We start from the raw sequence: 19,350 nt of genomic DNA, 5'->3' as shown, positions 1-19,350 counted from the left end.
CACTCCTCACTTAAACCACCACGGAAAACACCACACCCATCGTGTGACTTAACAGTGGCTACTTCTGTAAGCACAGTAACACTCAGAGGTTGAGACTTCAGAATATGAATCAGGCAGAAGTGTCCATCTGAGTTTAATTCAAATAAATAGCCACTTTTAGTGTTGATATTCAAAGCATAGGTGCCAAGGAGATAAACAAATCATGCCATACTAAAGAACTCTGTATTCTAGTGAGGAAAATAAACAATGCTAGCTAAAATGTGAAATACATTTCTTTCTTTAACCAGATGCGAGGGATGTGTCAAAATGTGCCAAGCAGATTTATTGAGGGGATGAAAAGACAGGCCAAGAGGTGAACATGGGCAGTATTGTAGTGTTTTCAGGAAATGGCAGCAGACCAGTGTGCACAGCATGGGGAATAAGCTAGAGAATGCTGGGCCTGAACCTGGAAATGCCATACTGTGTGGTATTTGACTCTCCTGACAGAGGCAGAGCACTTAGTATATTGACTCCATGGTGGAAAAGTAGTGAATTTCAAAAGATCAGAAGGGAGTAGCAGCTACAGTCTACAACAAGAGACTAATTGTGAGAATCAAAAACAGTGATACAAGCCACATAATTAGTGTGACAAAGCGAATGAGTTTCAACACAAAATGAAGGAAACATATTCAGTGTCATGTTTTCTTTAATTATGCTGAAATTTAACATATTGTGGTTACTATGAATAAAAAATATGGTACAATTTTAACTTATAGTATGGAAAGTATTTTAAATGTTGCTTTTATCCAATATCCCATGTATTTCTATTAAAAAATTTAAGTACTGGTATATTTTCTACACAACTGTTTAAAAAACAATCATAATTTGTTTCCATCCAAAATGAAGTCGGAGAAATGGTTTTATTCTTCTGCCTGAAATGGCAGGGCCTGAAACAATTGCTTTTAGGACTCTTGACAACAAGCAGCAAAAGCTACCAGTCTCAGAGATAAAAGAACAAGTGAGTGAGCCCTGGAGGATTACAGCTTACAGCTTTGAGAGTTTCCTGATCAGTGTTTGGAACAGAGCTGATAAGTCAACAAATGGAGTCATAAGAAATATTTGACCCGAAAGAAGGCAGGAAAAAAGGAAAGGGAAAAAAGAGCAGTTGGGACAAATAGAAAATTAGTATAAAAATGACCGACATAGGGCTGGAGAGATGGCTCAGCGGTTAAGAGCACTGCCTGTTCTTCCAGAGGTCCTGAGTTCAATTCCCAGCAACCACATGGTGGGCTCACAACCACTTTGAATGAGATCTGGTGCCCTCTGCTGGCCTGCAGGCAGAAGACATAATAAATAAATAAAATCTTTATTAAAAAAAAAAAAAATAATAATGACCGGCATAGCCATGTCAACAGTGATGGTCAAGAGAAGCAGGTGTGGCTGCCTAAGACCAGAGTGCCAGCAAAGCACAATTGATTTATCAGAATAAGGAAACTAGCTTCATAATGACAATGAAATCAAGACAACTGTGTAATTCTGAATTTTTATACAAAAATTAGTAATAGAGTGAACTATTTTATACAAAAGATAGTGCCAGAGCTTTAAAATATATAAAGAAAACAACTATTATAATTGTTAGAAAACAGACACACCTACAATTATAGGTGGGAATTTCAGGCAGTATCATCTTCTTAGGAATCAGTGGAATAAGCAGGCAGGAAATGAGCAAGAATATGGAAGCCTGAACACTACAAACTGTGTTGACCTACTGACATTACAGCATGTTCCAACCACTGACAGCCAAGTAGACTTACTTCTGTTCCCATTTACACATGGGAGCATTTACAAAGAGGTCGCCTATCAGAGAGGCCTCACTAAGACTCAAGTCACAGAATGTGTGATGCTGTTGACTACAGTAGAATTATAGCAAACCAGAAGCCAGACCTCTGGAACACTCTGAAACACTTGAAGATGAAATGGCACACTTCTGGATAAGCCATGTCTAGCCAGCCTGTGTCACTGCCTATGTGAATGACAGAGCAGCTGACCTAAACAACTTCAAGGCGGAGGGGTTTATTTTGACTTAGAGTCTGGACCTGGGGTGGAACCAGAGCATCATTGTAGCAGAGGTGCTAGAGGAGGTTGTGTGCAGGAAGCAGAGGGTAAGACAGGGACCAGGGGACAGAAGTGACCTTTCAAAAGCAAGCCCCTGCTTCCTCCAGCTGGGCCTCACTCCTAGTTACCAGGGCTTCCAAAATAGTACCACAGACGGGGGCAAAAGATCAGCTCATGAACATCATGTAGTAGCAAACAATCATTAGAAAGTCATTTAAATTAAATGGAAATACTATGTATCAAATGTAAAAAAAATCACTAAAATGTAGTAGAAAGTAGGCCTTGAATCAATGACCTCAAAATCTTTAAAAACTAGAAAAAGCAAATTAAGCCCCAAATAAAGTGAAGATAATAGTAAAGACTAGGACTTAGTGGTGTAGAAGAGAAAAAGACAGCAGAGGAGGAAATCAACAAAACCCAAGCCCCATTCCTTGAAAGGTTCAACAAAATTGATAGTCCTCTAGCCAGGATTGTACATGGAGCCTGAACTGTGAATGTTTTCTTAAGGAGATTTTTAATTCTATTGTAAGCCAGTTGGTCTGCCTCTCATAAAACTGGGGGAACCACAATCAAAATTGACATGTAAATGTAGTATTCAACATCAAAGCTGTAATATTCTTGAAAAACATACTTTCTGCTATGGGTTTCTCTTACAAAATCATCTTAGCCTCTATCCTTGACTTTTCCTCCCAGAGTACACTCCCCCCCTCGAAGATCCAACAAAACTCAGCACAAGCTTGATTCCAGTCACTTTCACAATCTATATTTATGATTCTCTAAAACAGAAATTGTATGCTGGTAGTCCATGGCCCAGAGAAGTGCTGTGTGTCACTTCCATTGTATTAAAAAGATGAGATTTATAACAAGGGCCATTGAGATATCTCAGCAGGCAAAGACATGTCCTGAAACCTGCACCCTGGGCTCTGTCTCCAGGACCCATGTGGTAGATGGAGAGAACTGACTTACATAAGTTGTTTCTGACATCTTCATATACTCCATGGCATGCACCCAAACATGTATACACAACATATTAATTTTTAAAATCTAATAAAATAAATATTCAAGAGTTGGAGTAGTTGGTAACCTATAGCCCACTTCCCCGATGCCTGGAATCAGCCAGTGTGTAGCAGCCTTGCCCATAGACTTGCTATTGAGTTTTTTCACAGTTGGTCATTTTAGCCATCACAGCAACTCTTACTCAGTATCTACCACTAGTCACCTTCACTGCATGTAAGGAAACCAAGTCTCCGAAAAATGGCATGCCCCAGTCCACAGGGCTAGAAGGTATGAAAGCCATTGTGTGGCTTCTAGTGTGCCTGAAAACCCTTCATTCTTTCCCTTATAGCATGTATCATGAGCTGGCTTTTATCTTTAATTTTAGTTTTAAAGCATTAATGTCCATAAGTGTGCACTCACTATAGAACACAGAACACAGTTTCAACTTTATTGTTATTTAATTGTGCATGTGCGCTCTCTCTCTCTCTCTCTCTCTCTCTCTCTCTCTCTCTCTCTCTCTCTCTCTCTCTCTCTCTCTCTCTCCTCTCATATTTTGAAGGGACCAGTCCCCCATTTCGGCAGCCATGACAGTAACACGTGCTCGCTATGACCTTGCCTTGGTCACTAGAGGTTAGGTGCCTGCCTTGTGGCAAGGAACCAATCAGGAGTTAGTTGGTGGCGTTATGCTTTATGGCTCTGGGTGTGCTTTACGGACAAGTGCACAGCAATGACAAGAAGAGCATAGCAACCACCCTGGGAGGGCCTATGGGCCATAACAACCAATTGGCCAATCAACACAGGGCAAGCCCTCCAAGCCTGGAGGCACACCAGTCCTGAGCCTGTGCGTACCCCTAGACACTCCCCTTACGCTGCCCTACAAGATTGCTCGGCAGCTGGTTCGAGGTATCTTTGCTAGCCATCCACCATGGCAGGTGGGTGAAAGACCCGAGCTAACATGGGTTAGCTCGTTAAAAAAACAATAAAGCCTCATGCAGTTTGCATCAAGCTCTCGAATCTGCCTGGTGATTGGGGTGATCGAGGTCGTGGCCTGGGACCCGAATACCTGAGTTTTTCTGGGGTCTAACAATTTGATCTTATGAGTATGTTTTTGTTTTTGTTTTTGTTTTTGTTTTGCCTGCATGCACCATCCATGGAGGTCAGAAGGTAACTCACATGATTGTGAGCCACCATGTGACCTGTGAACTGAACTCATGTTCTCTGCAAAAACAACAATTGCTCTTAACTGCTGAGCCATGCTCCAGCCCTACATGTCTCAAAGCCAGTGTTCTGGTCTGGTTTTTTGTCAAATTGACATAGAGCCATCCGGGAAGGGGGTACTTTAATTAGAGGGTTTCTGCCACCAGATTCCCTGTAGGCAAGTCTGTGGGGCATTTTCTTACTGATTTCCATCTGAGAACCTGGTGCACTATAGATGGTGCCATCCCTGGTGAGGAAATCCTAAGCAAGCCATGAGAGCAAGCCAGGAAGCCATTTTCCTCCATGGCTCTTATCTCTGCTCCTGCTTGAGTTCCTGCCCTGACTCAGCAATGGGGTGGGATTGGGACATGTTAAACCAAATAAACCCTTTACTCCCCAGGTTGCTTTTTGTTGTAGTGTTTATCACAGCAATAGAAGGCAAACTGGAAAAGCCTGATTTGCTGTAGGCTGCCTTCTCATTTCTGGGAAGTTGATAGTTGGTGTTTACTGGTAGGTAATTGAGAAGATGTTTCTTTCAACACTGTTCTCTGTTTTAAATCCTTTTCCAGGATTCCTTCCCCTGGAAGTAACAGCTAATCACCTACAGATTCAAAATGAACATAGAGTTTAACCTTCATGTTGAATAAAATTGTGCATGATTAAGATAACAATTTATATCTTTCACTGAGAAACAACTGTTTCTTCCCCACAAAGATAGACATTTGTATTCTAGCTGAATAAATATTTACTTTTAGTCTGAACAGATTAGATTTTGTAATCCCAGACTGTTTGTGTCTATCTAAATAGTATTCTTATCAGACTAGTAGTACGCTACCAATTGTCCAAAAACAAATTGCTTGACAAATAATTAAGTATATTACATAAAAGCAGCTTAGAATTAAATATTATAACCTATACTGTGGGTTGATGAAAGTTTATGGTATAACGCATGAAGCTTACTCTACTGAAAATAAAGATTAACCCTCTCCACTCTAATATAAACAAGAAATTAAAACAACTTTCTCCTTGGTATCTTTTGCCCAAAGCTTTCCTTTTTGTAGGCAGTGGGGTTTTAGTACTGGGAGAGAGTGTAATTTGCTGTTAGTGGTTCTCTCGATTAAGAGTGAACAAAATAACAAGGAGGTGGAGTCAGAGGAAAATAGTAGAGCTGTCCCTCAGCTTTTTTTTTGTGAAGCAGAGACAAAATGTCTACCTTGTAGATTACTCTTTTATATAAAATGTTATGTGTTTATTGTGCATGTGTGTGGGTGCCATGGCACATGTATGGAGATCTGAAGACACCTTGTGGGGAGTCAGTTCTTTCCTTCTCTACCACGTGGCTTCTGAGGATCAAACTCATAGTCTTTACCCAGTGAGCCCCGAGGCCTACCTATCTATACTCTTTTTTTTTTTTTTTTTTTTTTTTTTTTTTGTGGTTGGTTTGGTTTTGGTTTTTAAATACGGGGCTTCTTGTTGTCTTGGAACTCACTTTGTAGACCAGGCTGGCCTGGAACTCACAGAAATCCTCCTGCCTCTGCCTCTTGAGTGCCAGGATTAAAGGCATGTGCCAACACCACCCTGCCCTGTAGATACTCTAGATGAAGATTTCATGGAAGTTCCAGCCTGTACTTGTTGAGTAAGAGTCATTGTATAGATGGCCACTCTTATCACCCTCCTTTTGTCCTCCTCCTAGTGGCCTTCATTATTGACAATGACAGCAAAATGACTGCATTTTACTCACTGACTTGAAAACATTATAGGGTGACCATGGATGAAAGCCACAAACTGTGACATGGATTTTAAACAAATAGTTGAAAGATGCTAGGAGAAGTGTTAAGTATTTGCTGAATTGGGAAACTCCGGTCCCTGAGAGTCACTGTCTCTGAGAATATTGTTACTTCAGTCACATTATGTCACCTATCTGTTCCTTAGACAAGAGGGAGGAACTAATTGGTTTACACCTTTAAGACCCCAAATAGAGCAAAGTAATTCCTTCCAGTGTGTTCTAATGAGTTTGCATAGCAAATCTTCCATGACTGGGGTTAGCCATAGCTACAGAGCCAGTAGAGGGAGCACAGTATATGGGTTTGTCTCCAGGGCTTGAATCCTGAGGGATGAAGCTTCAGGGGCTAAAAAAAGACACTAACCATGCTTCTTAAAACAGGCAGTTGTTTTTGCGCTGCCTTCAGCATGAATTCAGCTATAACTTTGTCTTGAGATGGTGACATTCTTATGTTTATTGATCTAATCCTGTCTTTATTGGGAGTTGTGTTAATGAGCTGCATTTTAGTGTTTTTTTCATATGGGTCACTGTGGTTTATTTTCATTATTGCTAAGTGTATTTTATGGAAGACCTGTAGTGTTGCATGATAAGTATTCTGTATGCTGTTGCCAGCTCTGCAGTTTGAATACACAGGCACTTGCAGGCACCTTATTGGGGGCTGCAGAGATAACAGAATTATGCCCCAGTAAAGTATTGCCTCAACAATGTTTTGAAGGCATTTTGAATAGAGGCTCGCCACTGCAGGCTTGGGGGGTTGGTGAGTGCAGACCTCACCCTGCTGAGTCTTCTCCTTTTTGCAGGTTGTTGATTCTGAGTTTGTTCCTACTCCCATCTCCTGACTCCATTCTCAAAGTCTGCCACCACCATGCCCACACTCTGGTCTCCCCACTTAACTGAAGGCACTGCTGAGTGAGCTTGCTGGGAATGAGTGAAACGGAACTACCAAGACTTGGTGAAGACAAGGAGTTAGATGTATAGCTTTGTTTCAGGCTTTGATGGTCTTTTGGGGCATGGAGATCTTGCTTTGTGGTTTGAGTTCTCAAAGAAGGCGGGAAAGAGGCTGCTCCTGTATTTCACAGTGAGTCATAGTTGAGGTGGGTTTCCTTTGAAGTTACTGTGAAGACAGTTGGTTTTGTGGTTTTTGTGAAAAATGTTTCTAAACTTTAACTCACAGGATATTTTATACATGAATGCAGTCAGAAGGTATTCTTTTTCTTTTTTTTCTTAAGTAAAACAAGAACCTGGAATAGCTAACACTGCAGCCATTGGTATAAGAGGTATTACAGATAGTCGAAACAAGAGGAAAGGAAGAATGGGCATATGTGCCCTTGAATAGTTTTCACACAAATGGGGTAAATGTACAAGAAATATATATGTGTAGAATAAGCATAAATTAGCAATTAATTAGAGAAAGGTTCAAAAGAAGTAGATATGAATATAGAAGGTTTTTACAGATCTGATTTTTTTTTTAATAGTAATGCACTAGCAGAAATTGGAAAAGAATTTCCCAGTGCTAGCAAGATGACTCAGGGAGTAAAGGCACTTACATGCCAAGCCTGGTGAGCTGATCCCCAAATCCCACATAAAGGAGGCAGAAGACAACAAATTCTTCAGGGTTGTCCTCTGACCTTCACATGTACACAGTGGCAGACATTATGTGTGCACACCACACACTAATTGCCAAGTTTTAAACTTAAAATAAAAGAATTTATCGGTAAGAGCCTCTAATTCAATTAAGACTTCCTTTTCCTATTAGCCTCACAAAGGCTGCAGACAAAAGGTATTATAGTTAAATTAGACAAGTGCCAGGCACAGAAATCCTAAAGTTGTGCTTTGAATCCAGAACATCTAGAAAATACCTTTCCCATAAGTTTTGTGCATGGCATAGGTGTCAGTCTGTGGCAGTCCCTATACTTTCCACTGTCCTTCCTGTGACTGTTCTGTGAACTCAGACTAAATGCTGTATTTGGAGGTTCCCTGGAGAGGAAATGTCTTCACACTTAGGAAGCACCTTCTGACCTGCTAGAGTAACTCCTCAGCTGCCACTCTGCCCCATCTTATGCTCCCTGTGACGTAACTCCTCTTTCCAGGTGGATTTCCTCATTAAATATTATTTCAATCCCAGTTACTGCCATAAATTAGTGACATGTACTATGGGATTTTTTTTAAAAAACTGGATCAGTGTGTTACCTGCTGGTTTTGTGGTTTTCTCAAGAGACTAAGAAAATGTGAAAAAAAAAAAGACAACCTAAATTCTTCCACGTCAGAAAATCTATGACCCGTCTTTGTAGAACATATTTTTCTAATAGAGAAGGACAGATACTATAATGTCAAGAAATATATGCTAATTGTAAAACATTTAAAGACTTTCATTATAGTTAAATTTAAATGTGATATGTATTTTTAAAGTATACTACACATGAAATAGGCGTAAATGTAAGTTAAAATTGGGAGTAAAGATCTTTGAATTAAATCAGACTACCAATGTTGAATTTAGCTATTCTGCTAAACAGCATGTCAGAAAATTTAATCAAAATTGAGAAAATCTGCTTTTAAAAGCCTTTTCACATTACATCTACTTAAATATTTTTCTCACCAAATTACTTTGAAGTTAAAAACATGTGGAAGAAATGTACAGGGATGCCATTGTGAGGGGCGACAGTGATTGTCGCTAATTAGAGAGTCAGTTTCACTCACTCACATTTTTGGTAATACAGTTACCAGATCATGTATTGACAGATCTTGAATTTTACCCATTTTTCTCAACAAATTTTACCAGGAATAATTATAGTAATTATGTAACATTATTTTTAAAATTGTTAGTCATCGTTCCATTTTGCTTCTATCTACTCTATTTGAGTTTTAGTTCCCTATAACTTAGGGAATGAAATTTCCAAGTTTCAGCATTTTAAAACAAAACACAAACATTGTTCAGTTATGTACCTCACCATGTGGTGTGGCGAGTGACTTGTGCTTTGGTGTCTCAGACTGTGTTCATGTGTTAGAGAATGAAGGTCATAGTCAGCACTAAGCTGCTGTCTGAAATTCTCCCTGGGATGTGTTGTATGTAGGCAGTGGTGGGGTTGAATTCTATGGTTGCTATTCAGATGGGAATGTTAGTAGGTGTTGTACATTATATCCCTGTTTGAAGGAAATGAGTTATTGGGTCTTCCTTGTGGAGTTGAACATGGAACAATATACATCCAATCCCAATGGGTCGAATCCAGTCATGGTTGTGATGGGCACATGTAGGCGAAGTTTCTCTGTGTCCCTGCAGCTGTTCCCAAGTAACCATTCAAAAATTTATTAAAATGTTTGGCCAATAGCTCAGGCTTATTACTAGGTACTTCTTACATTTTAAATTAAGCCATATTTCTTATCTACCCTTTGCCATGTGGTGGTACCTTCTTTCAACATGGCATGTTCATCTGTCTGCATCTGCCCTCTTCTCCCAAGACTCTGCCCTTTTTCTTCCAAGCGTCCCCTGTGTCTTGCTGTCCTGCCTATACCTGCTACCTAGCTACCAGACAGTCAGCTCTTCAATATAACCAATCAGAAGATGCCAGTCAAAGACAATCCTCATGGCGTACAAAAAGATTATTCCATAACAGGCACATCTCTAGTCCATGCATTGTGCCCTTCCAGTTAGTGCAAGAAATATTTGCATTTAACAAGCTTTTTGAGTCACCTACCAGAAGTGCTGAGGTTTCCTATTTTGTTTTCTGACCCCTGTGCCATAATTGACTTTGCTTTTTGGGTACCTTTTCGGGTGCCTTAGTCTCTGTGTAGAGTTTGGGATGGTAATAGTGATGCACTCAGGCAGCTATATATTGATTTAATTAACAAAAAGAGAAAATGAGAAACAGGTTTGCACAGAGTATATTCTCATTAAGTGCTAATTACCTTTGTTCTATTTATCCACATCATCATCATCAGATAAAAAGAATCCAGTCTAGGAATATAAAGTTGGTCAACAGTTCATAATCAGTAAGTATAATCCACTGTTCAAGGACTGGAGATGCAACTCAGTGGTAGAGCACTCACCTAGCATGCCCAGGGCCTTTGGTTCAATCCTAGAATCCCCTGGAAAAAGAAAACAGCAACAAAAATACCTAGCATAAAGTGAAAACTGGGTCATCTCGGTAAATACAGAAAAATAAGCAGCACAATTCAAAACCATTTAGATTAGAAAAAAAATTTTAGATAACAAGCAGTAAGGGATTCTTCAGCTTGATAAAGGACATCTTGGAAATTGTATTACTGGGCCAGGTATGGTGGTGTACACCTTTGATCTCAGCACTGAACAAGCAGAGCAGGCAAACCTCTGTCAGTTCAAGGCCAGCCTGATCTACATAGATAGTATGCTTCAGACCAACTAGGGCTACATAGTGAGACCTTGTCTTAAAAAGGAAAAATAAAATCTTATCACCAAGATCATATTTAATAAATAGCTGTTTCCCCTAACTCACTAAAATGGTAAGAATATCTGTTCTGACAATATGATGTTATACTTGAAAGACTCTAAAGACATCACCACAACGCTCTTAGATCTGACACACACTTTGAGCAAAGTAGCCAGGTACAAACAACATACAAAAAAGTCTTTTCAAAATGCTAAGAAATAGTAAAAAGTTGTTTTTACAATAGTCTCAAATAAAAATTAAAAAGGATTCCAGTAGCACATGAAATAATTCAAATAATTGAAAAATGGGATTACATGACATTAAGATGTCTGCACAATAAAAGGAAGTGGCCAGCACTGTGAAGATAGAGCCTTCAGAATGGGTTGTCTGTGCTGGTTATGTATCAGACGGGGGCTTCAGAGCTAGGATGTGTAAAGAAAAGTCAAACACTAAAAAACCAAGTCACCTAATCAGTAAGTGCAATGAAGGAAGCAGACAGGTTGAGTACAAATGGCCAAGAAGTGGATTAAAAAAAAAAAAAAGATCAGCATCCTAGCCATCCAAGAAATGCAAATCCAAACTACACTGATTCTGCCTCGGCCCAGTCAGGAAGACAAATAAAGTATGGAAAGAACACCGAGGGAAAGGAATTCATATGCAATGTTTGTAGAAATGAAAATTAATCCACCTACTATGGAAATCACTGTGGACATGCTTCAAAAAACAAACAAACAAACAAAAAACCCCAAAAACTACAAGTAGAACTTCCAAGTACATAACCAATGGGATCTGGAAGTCAGCATGCGATAGAGATGCCTGCACACCTGACTAGTACAGGACTATTCATAATAGCCAAGTTATGGAATCAGCCTAAGTATTTATCAACAAATGAATGGATAAAAAAGTATGGCAGAAGGCCAGGCAGTGGTGATCGCACATCTATAATCCCAGCACTTGGGAGGCCAGAGTAGGGAGAGCTCTGTGAGTTCAAGGCCAGCCTGGTCTACAGAGTGAGTTCTAGGACAGCTAGAGCTACACAGAGACCCTGTATCAAAAAACAAACAAACAAACCAAAAGTATGGTGCATATCTATACACAATAAAGTATTACTCCACTCCAAAGAAGAATGAACTGCTGGTGTCATTTGCAAAAAAACAGATGCAATTAGAAATTATAATGTGAAATCAAAAACAGAAAGACATCAAAACAAAATGGGGGCTATTTGGGGAAAGGAAGGGAGCATCGGGAGCAATAGGGGGCCACAAAAGGTTATAGGTGATGATATGCCTGTACCATGATGTGACCTGTTATTCTGTACCGTTCCTAGATGCTTCTTTGAAAAAGAGAATGTCTGTTCTCACATTCATTCAGCATTTTCCCATCCAGTGTCCTGTCAAGAGAAAGAAATTTTAAAAATTCAAGTTATAAATTTTAAATGTGAAACTCCTTTAATTCTATTAACTCCTTGTTATTGGCACTGAACATGTTTTTACATCCTTAATGAGGGGCTGGAGAGATGACTCATTGGTGAAAAGCACTGGTTGCTCTCGCAGAGGACCCAGGTGTCCTTCCCAGCACCCACATGGCAGCTCACAATTCCAGTTCTAGGATCCATTGTCCTCTTTGACCTTCACAGATACTCCATGTGTGTAATGCCCCCTTAACACACAGGCGGGCAAAATACTCATGAATATAAAATACAAATAAGCTTTTAAAATATTCTAATGAATCTATGTGTACTAGACTTAATAAGTGAAGTTAGCAAGGCCATAACTAGCTGGGTGCAGGGGCACATACGTAAACTTCCACCTTGGGAAAATTGAGCCCAGGAATTTGCAGCCCAGGATCAACTCAGCAGGACTGTGTGTGTGTGTGTGTGTGTGCGCGCGCGCGCGCGCGCATTTATTATAAACATACAAACTTATAAAATAAAAGTATAAAATACTGTGAAAGGCAGACCTAAGCAGGATGTTTGCTTCCTTGGGAATTTAGAGCTGTGGCCATGGTAAGAACCTGAAGTCAGTAGTGCAGTGTTAATCATAATTTATTGATTGTTTACTAGTAACCGGCAGGTTGATGATAAAATTTTGCAAAGAAATAACAAAGAAGCCAAGATAACCAAAAGCCATTTTGACAAAGAAAGCAGAGATTAGAGGACTCCCCATGCCTGGTTGCAGGTTTACTTTGGAGCTGGAGTCAGGAGACTGTGGTATTAGTGTACAGGAGACTTGCACAACAGTGGACTGGAGGAGTCAGGAGAGAGTGTGCTATTGCACAACAGTGGGCTTGCATCAGGACAGTGTGATATTAGTGTACAGGAGGCTTGCACAACAGTGGGCTGGAGTCCAGAAATAGACGGGTGCTTCTGTAGTCAATGCCATTTCAGGCAGGGTGAGAAGATAATTCTAGGACAAAGATAGATAACCTTTTAGTGCTGGAACAGTTAGATACCCGTATTCTCCTCCACCCTGCAAAGCAAACGGACCTTGGCTTTTGCTTCATGCCACACATTAGTGCAAATGGGTCATAGACATAAACACAAGAGTTAGAACTATGAAACTTGATGGAGAAACTATAGAGGAAAAGCTTCAGGATTTGGGGATTAGAAGGTTTTAGGGGATTTTGGGGGCTGATTTAAGACAAGACACAAAAAAATACAAACCATTCTTTTAGAGTTTAGCAAATTCATCACACTTAATCAGATGCTAAAATTAAATCAGTGTGGTAGTATATTCCAACACTTAGGAGGCAGAGGCAAGCAGATCTCTGTGAGTTCGATACCAGCCTGGTCTACATGGTAAGTTCCAAGACAGCCAGAGTTACATAATTACATGGGTGTGTGTGTGTGTTTAATATATGTTATGTATAAAATATATAATATATATTACATGTCTGATAAAGAGTTTATACCTAAAATATATAAAAAAGCAAACCTCTTACAACTTAGGAAAAGCAATCCATTGTTTAGGGGCCAGATTATGTACCTTCTTTAGGGAAAACATACAAACCCAAGGAAACTCCTCACAGGGAAAAATGTTCTTCACCCCCCTAGAACACCAAAATTAAAAAGACCTAAATACCAAGCGATACACTGATCAAGAAGCCAAACAGCTGGCAGCTTGGCATAGAGTTTGGCAAATGCCAGACAATTCAGCAGTCCCTCTAGGTATCTACTCAGGAGATAGGAAAATAGATGTTCAGCGAAAGTATAGCAGCCTTGCTTATAGTAGCCCAGCCCTCGCAGCAACTAGTAAGTAGAAAAATTGAGGTACATCCACATAAGAGAAAACTATTGAACATTACAAAGGATGAATTATGGGTACATAAACCGTGGAGCAACCTGAAAAGCACAGAGCTGAGTTAGAGAGGCAGATCTGGAGCGTGCATATTGTCTGATCTACTTGTGTGAGATCCTAGAAGCAAAAGACACTTCAGTAGTTGCCTGGAGGGAGATGGACAGAGACAGACCAATTGTGAAAGGCCCAGGGGGACTTTCTCGAGAAATAGGAAAGTTCTCCATCTTGATTATAATGATGGGTTATATGAATGGTTACATTTTTCAAAATTCATTGTGTTGTATACATAGGTTATTCCTTCATAAAGCTGTTTAAAAGTGAGAACGTAAAAGCAGATTTGGGTGCCAGGTGAGCAGAGGTGGAGTATTGGTCAGAGGCAGGGAGTAAGACATCTTTTCCAGAGGGGTGGGAACACTGCTACTGGAGCTACACCTTAGGCCAAGACCTGTACCACCCCGTTCCTGCCTCTCATCCCTAGGAAGGCCAAAGCTGGTCTGTTTCCTCACACCAAATCCATGGTCTTTGTTGTATTTCCTAACCATTTGACACCTTTTCACATCCCTGAAATGATTTTCCCAGGTTCTTGCCACTGTCACTAGGTGACATTACCGGTTACCTTTGCTTGCTTATGGTTTTAGTATTAGTTGTTACCCAAGCTCTGTCTTACAGGCCATTGCTTATACTCCACATATACTTGGGTGACCACCTCCACTTCTGTGATTGCTCCTTGTTTAGGTCCTGCCGCCCCAAATCCCTTGTCTTCTGAACATTACCCTCTGGTTGTGTCTCCAGTCGAATTCTCCAGGCAGAATTGTTCATTGTTATCTATGCAGGTGCAGGAACCAGTGTTACTGCATTTGACTCCTGACTCTGCCCTTAGTAGCTATGAGCCTAGGGAGATTATTTAACCCACCCTTGCTTCATTCTGTCTTCTCTTTAAGACAGGAAGATCCCAGTAATACCTACCTCCCAGATTATGTGATGGATGGTGCTGGTGCAGGGCATGTACTGCACACATCAGGGTTGCTGCTGTTGCTAAGTGCTTTATCTTCCCAAGTCTCCCTGTTCAGTTACCTGCCCATCAACCAGGGCTTCCTGCAAAGCCCCAACCACCTGAGTCCCTTCTTTCACTCTCTGCTTTGCCTTTTGCCTCCCAATGGCTCCTGTCAGTTTCCACTCAAGGCTCCCTCTTAAGAAGGTGAATGTTTCCTCAGGCTTGTCTATTTCTACTTGTATTCTCTTTCTGTTCCCTCCATTGAAGAGGAATCTTTCTAAAGTGAGTGTGAGTAGTAAACACTGACCACTCTTTGGTCAGTCAGTGCTTTTTAGATATTTCTTGGGATTCCATGGTGGGGACACTGTGACCACCATAAAGGGCAAGAGTTTAGGCAATGCACTGTGGTCAGAGGTGCGTAAGGAAGAGCTATTACCCACCCACTCTCTATTACGAGGCACAGTGCTTGACATCTGTCTCTTTCTCTTACCGATACCTTCCTGCCATGGACAACTCTAGCTCTCAGGGTGAGATCCAAAGTCTTGTGCTCAATAAGAGGTGCTGTGTGAACTGCTGTGTCACCATGCACGAAGTACTTCCCATGCATGGGACTGCACTGCCTCTTACTTGGACCCATTTCTTTGTCTAGTTGCCATCTTGCTTCCTGGCTTGTTGGCCAACTCTTATTTGTCACTTAAGGCACCTCTCAGGCGTCACCCCAGAAGTGTGTCCCTGTTCTCCATCAGGTGCAGGCGCAGGCCTTACATGCATCCCATGACACTCCTACCCTCCAAGAACGTGGCAGGCAGTGGCTGCTGTTCTTACTTCCTGTTGCCCTTGCGAGCTTCTTCTCTTGCCCCGACTCACCCCCATGGACTTCCTTCAGTTTCGTGTAGCTATACAGTCTGCATACTGTTTCACCTTTCCAAATTGCTCTTTATTCTCTTTTACTGTTAAGGCCACAGCCAAGCCTGGTTCCTCTGTGGGGTGTACCTAACCTTCTTCTGTGCCCCCATAGCACTCAGGAGAATATGCTCTGCTTCAGAACGTACCCCATCAGACTTGAGCTCCTTGGCCTGCCACCACGTCCCTTTCAGCATTTTGCACTAGCTTCTCAGCTGTATAGAACAAAGCTCAGGGTTGTTGATGTGCCATGAGCGTCCCTTCACAGTCTGTCTTCAAACTGTCTTCATTCTGGTCTCATCTCCTGCCATCTGTGTACCCTCAGCTGCAGATTTGTGCCAGCTTGTGGTCTTCTCAGCATGTCCCAGTTTGGACTGACCACACATTTTTATTTACATGCTGCCTTCTCTTGTGCAACGCTGTCTTCTGGCAGGGTTGCTGATTTCCTCGGGGATAGCATGTTCTTTCTTATCAGACTTTAAGCGTATAGTGTTACAGCCTCCTCCTCCCAAAGAGCATGTAGCAATGCCCTCTGTATGTATCCAGTGTTACCAGAAGAACGTTTGTGATGTGTGTGTGTGTGTGTGTGTGTGTGTGTGTGTGTGTGTGTGAGAGAGAGAGAGAGAGAGAGAGAGAGAGAGAGAGAGAGAGAGAGAGAGAAGGGAGGAGCGAGAGCGAGCATCAGATCCCTGACTATTCCTTTCTCACTGGGCTTATTTTCTCCCCCCCTTATAAAACTGACTATCCTATATGAAAGATCTGTCATTCAATATATATCTCATATTCACATTTTCTTTGTAAAATCTATGTGTTATTCTGCACTTTAAAGAATAAATAATAGCACCTTTATTTTAGCTTAGCAGTGTTTTGAGGTTTGCCCACATTAATACATGTAGCTTTAGATGGTTTAAATTGCTGTCAAGAGTCTTATGGAATCAGTTTTCCAGGCTGCTTACCCATGTTCTTCTAGATCCATGTTTTAATTGTTTTCAGTTTTTTCACGGAATGTCCAGTTTCTAATGGATATTGTTGTACTTAAAGAAAAGCTAGTCTTTCTCTAACGTTAAAAGGGTATTTTCTGAGTCGTGCCCCTCTGCCTGAACACTAATCACCCTGAGGATCAGTGTCGCTTACATTTGTGATCAGCTTTTCCTGTGTATGTAACCATCCCGTATCTGCCACTTTAACCAGCACGAAGCCAGTGCTGAGCACTTGGAATGCACAGCTTCAGCAGAAGTTACTTTTCTCACTCTGCAATTTGCAAGTCATTCTCATACAAAGTTAGGTCATTTTGCCTTAAAAATGCTAAATGAAAGCCAAAATTAGAATTTTTAAAAAAGCACACACAAGATTTTGCAAGCAGTAGCTATAAAGTGTGAGAGGAAAGCCTATTAAGTTGTATGAGAATAACAACTTGGAGTAAGTGTGAATTCTCTGTCTCATTCATGAGAGAGAGAACTGGAAGAGACCTCACATTATCTGTTCTTGTGCAAACTTTTTTAAGCAGGAAACCGTAGCCACAGCTTCTTGGGGACGTGTGCTTCAATACTTGATGCCCTTAATCAGCAGCGCCTCCACAGGGCTCAAATGAAGTCCCTTATGTTGCACTTGCAGCTCCTTCCCTTGTTTGCTCTCCTAACAAGGGAAACAGATTGCTAGTATTCTTTTGTAAAGTAAACAAACAAACTGGCCTATCTTCTCCAAAGAAAACAATTTCAAATGATTTTTCCACAGAAAGAGAGCAGGGGGTATGAATCGCAAGGTCCCTGGTTTTGTGAACTGAGAGAGCAGGCCCACATTGCTATGCTGCAGCTTCAACAGGAAGCATGCTTTGTTCCTCTTGGCGCCTCCTCTTGCACCAAGCTGGCCTCTAAGACCTTTCTATTGTTTTTCCCTTTGGGGGCATCCAGGTTATGCCTCTGAATTGCACCATGTCCTATGATAGAACTGACCTCAAACTTCTCTTAGTCTCAGCATCCCTGGGGCTGGATAGATGGGTCAGTCAGTGATGTACTTGCAAGGTCAGGAGCCTGAGTCTCATCCCAGAACTCATACTAAAAAGCCAGAAATGTGAGTCAGAATTTAAGACTAGAAATGCAGCCCTGTGGTAAAATGGTTACCTGGCATGCATAAGTCTTTGGGTTTAATGGCCAGTACTGCAAATCATAGGGAGGGAAGAGGAGGAGGGAAATGTGAAAGTGGTTTGGGAGAATAGCTTAGTTGTAGAACATTTGTCTAGTTTATGTGGATCCTTGGATCAGTCCCCAAGATTGCCCCTCCCAAAAAAAAAATAGACAAAAACACACTTTAATCTAGTAAGAATGTTTAGTGGTCTCAACTTCTTGAATTTTCCCACTTGATTCATCTGAAATAATTTGGGTCTTTCCAAAATTGATATTCAAATCAATGTTCTGTTTAAAAGACCATCACTAAGAATGACTAAAATCATAGTTTTAGCATTTTTAAAAAATACTACAGATCATACCTCAAGTCTAAATGGAAAGTATATAGAACCAGAATTGCCTTTATTTTTAAGCTTCCATCTAACCCATAGAGTCTTTATTCATTAGATGCAGTACATTTACTAATTTACTATTAGGATATATGACTATATACATTTACTATTAGGAGATATATATATATATATATATATATTATATATATAACAGATTTGTGGGTCTATTACTAGACATATACATTTGGAATTATTATATCTTCTTAGTGAATTGGCTTTCATCATTATAAAATCTTTCTGTTTATCTCTAATAATAATACCTGTCATTTGCCTACTGTGTCTGTAGTTATTAACATGGCCATCCCAGCTTTCTTATAATTACAAACTAATATTTGTCTTTAGATTTATGTGTTTCTTTTAAAGAGCACATGCTCGGGTCTTGATAGTCTATCCAATCTAAAAAACAAAAACAAAAAAAACCCTGCAGTTTGATTGTAGTATTTAGTCCACTTACATTTAATGTAAATCACCTCTATTCTTTGAGAAATGTTCACTTATTGTAGCTTTATTAAGATACCTCTTAGATCACAGTAATCCATATTCTGAAATATTCCTGTTCTAAAGTGACCATTCTCACCTTAATGCTCTTGAGACAGGGAGTTTGATCCCCTGGCTGGTTGGATTACCTGTAGTCTTCAATCTATTATCAATTCCAAAATCTGTTTGTTGTAAAGGCCCTCAACAGTTCGCTGTACATCTTATAGGATCTTGCTCTCACTGGTACAGCTCAGTACTTTTCCAGACATTTGGATTTCTAGACCTTTCTTGCAGTTCCCTCCTCTCTCATATAAAGCTCTGCAAGTTCAAATGACAGAAACTCACCATTGTTAGGTTCTCATATCTCTCTTGTTTTAGGAATCATGATCCTATAGTTCAGATTCATCTAAGACAGTTGTTTTATCTATTTCCTCTAAGTTTTCATTGATTACTGTGAGAAAGTTCATCTGGTACCAGTTAACCCATCATAACCAGAAGTAGAAATCTCATTAAATGTATCCTTAAAATCACCCTTCTTGGGAGTGGATACTGGGGGATTGGTATGCAAAATAAGAAAAAATTGTTTTAAAATTAAAAAATGATTTTTTTTAAATGTGGGGAAAAAATCGCCCTTCTTGAGAAATGTCATCTTACATGTCTGGTCCTGTACACTAAAGAAGCAGACAGAGCCA

At 40.4% G+C, this 19,350-nt stretch overlaps 1 protein-coding gene across 5 annotated transcripts in view; it reads left to right on the top strand.

Moving 5' to 3' along the window:
- Positions 1-19,350, top strand: part of Dym (dymeclin) — a 257,330-nt gene that overhangs the window by 154,943 nt on the left and 83,037 nt on the right. The window lies entirely within an intron of this gene.

This window comes from Cricetulus griseus, chromosome 2 (assembly GCF_003668045.3).
Source record: "Cricetulus griseus strain 17A/GY chromosome 2, alternate assembly CriGri-PICRH-1.0, whole genome shotgun sequence".
NCBI classification, from domain to species: Eukaryota; Metazoa; Chordata; class Mammalia; order Rodentia; family Cricetidae; genus Cricetulus; species Cricetulus griseus.
The sequence above is the reverse complement of the archived record's forward strand: the minus strand, read 5'-3'. Positions and strand labels throughout refer to the sequence as shown.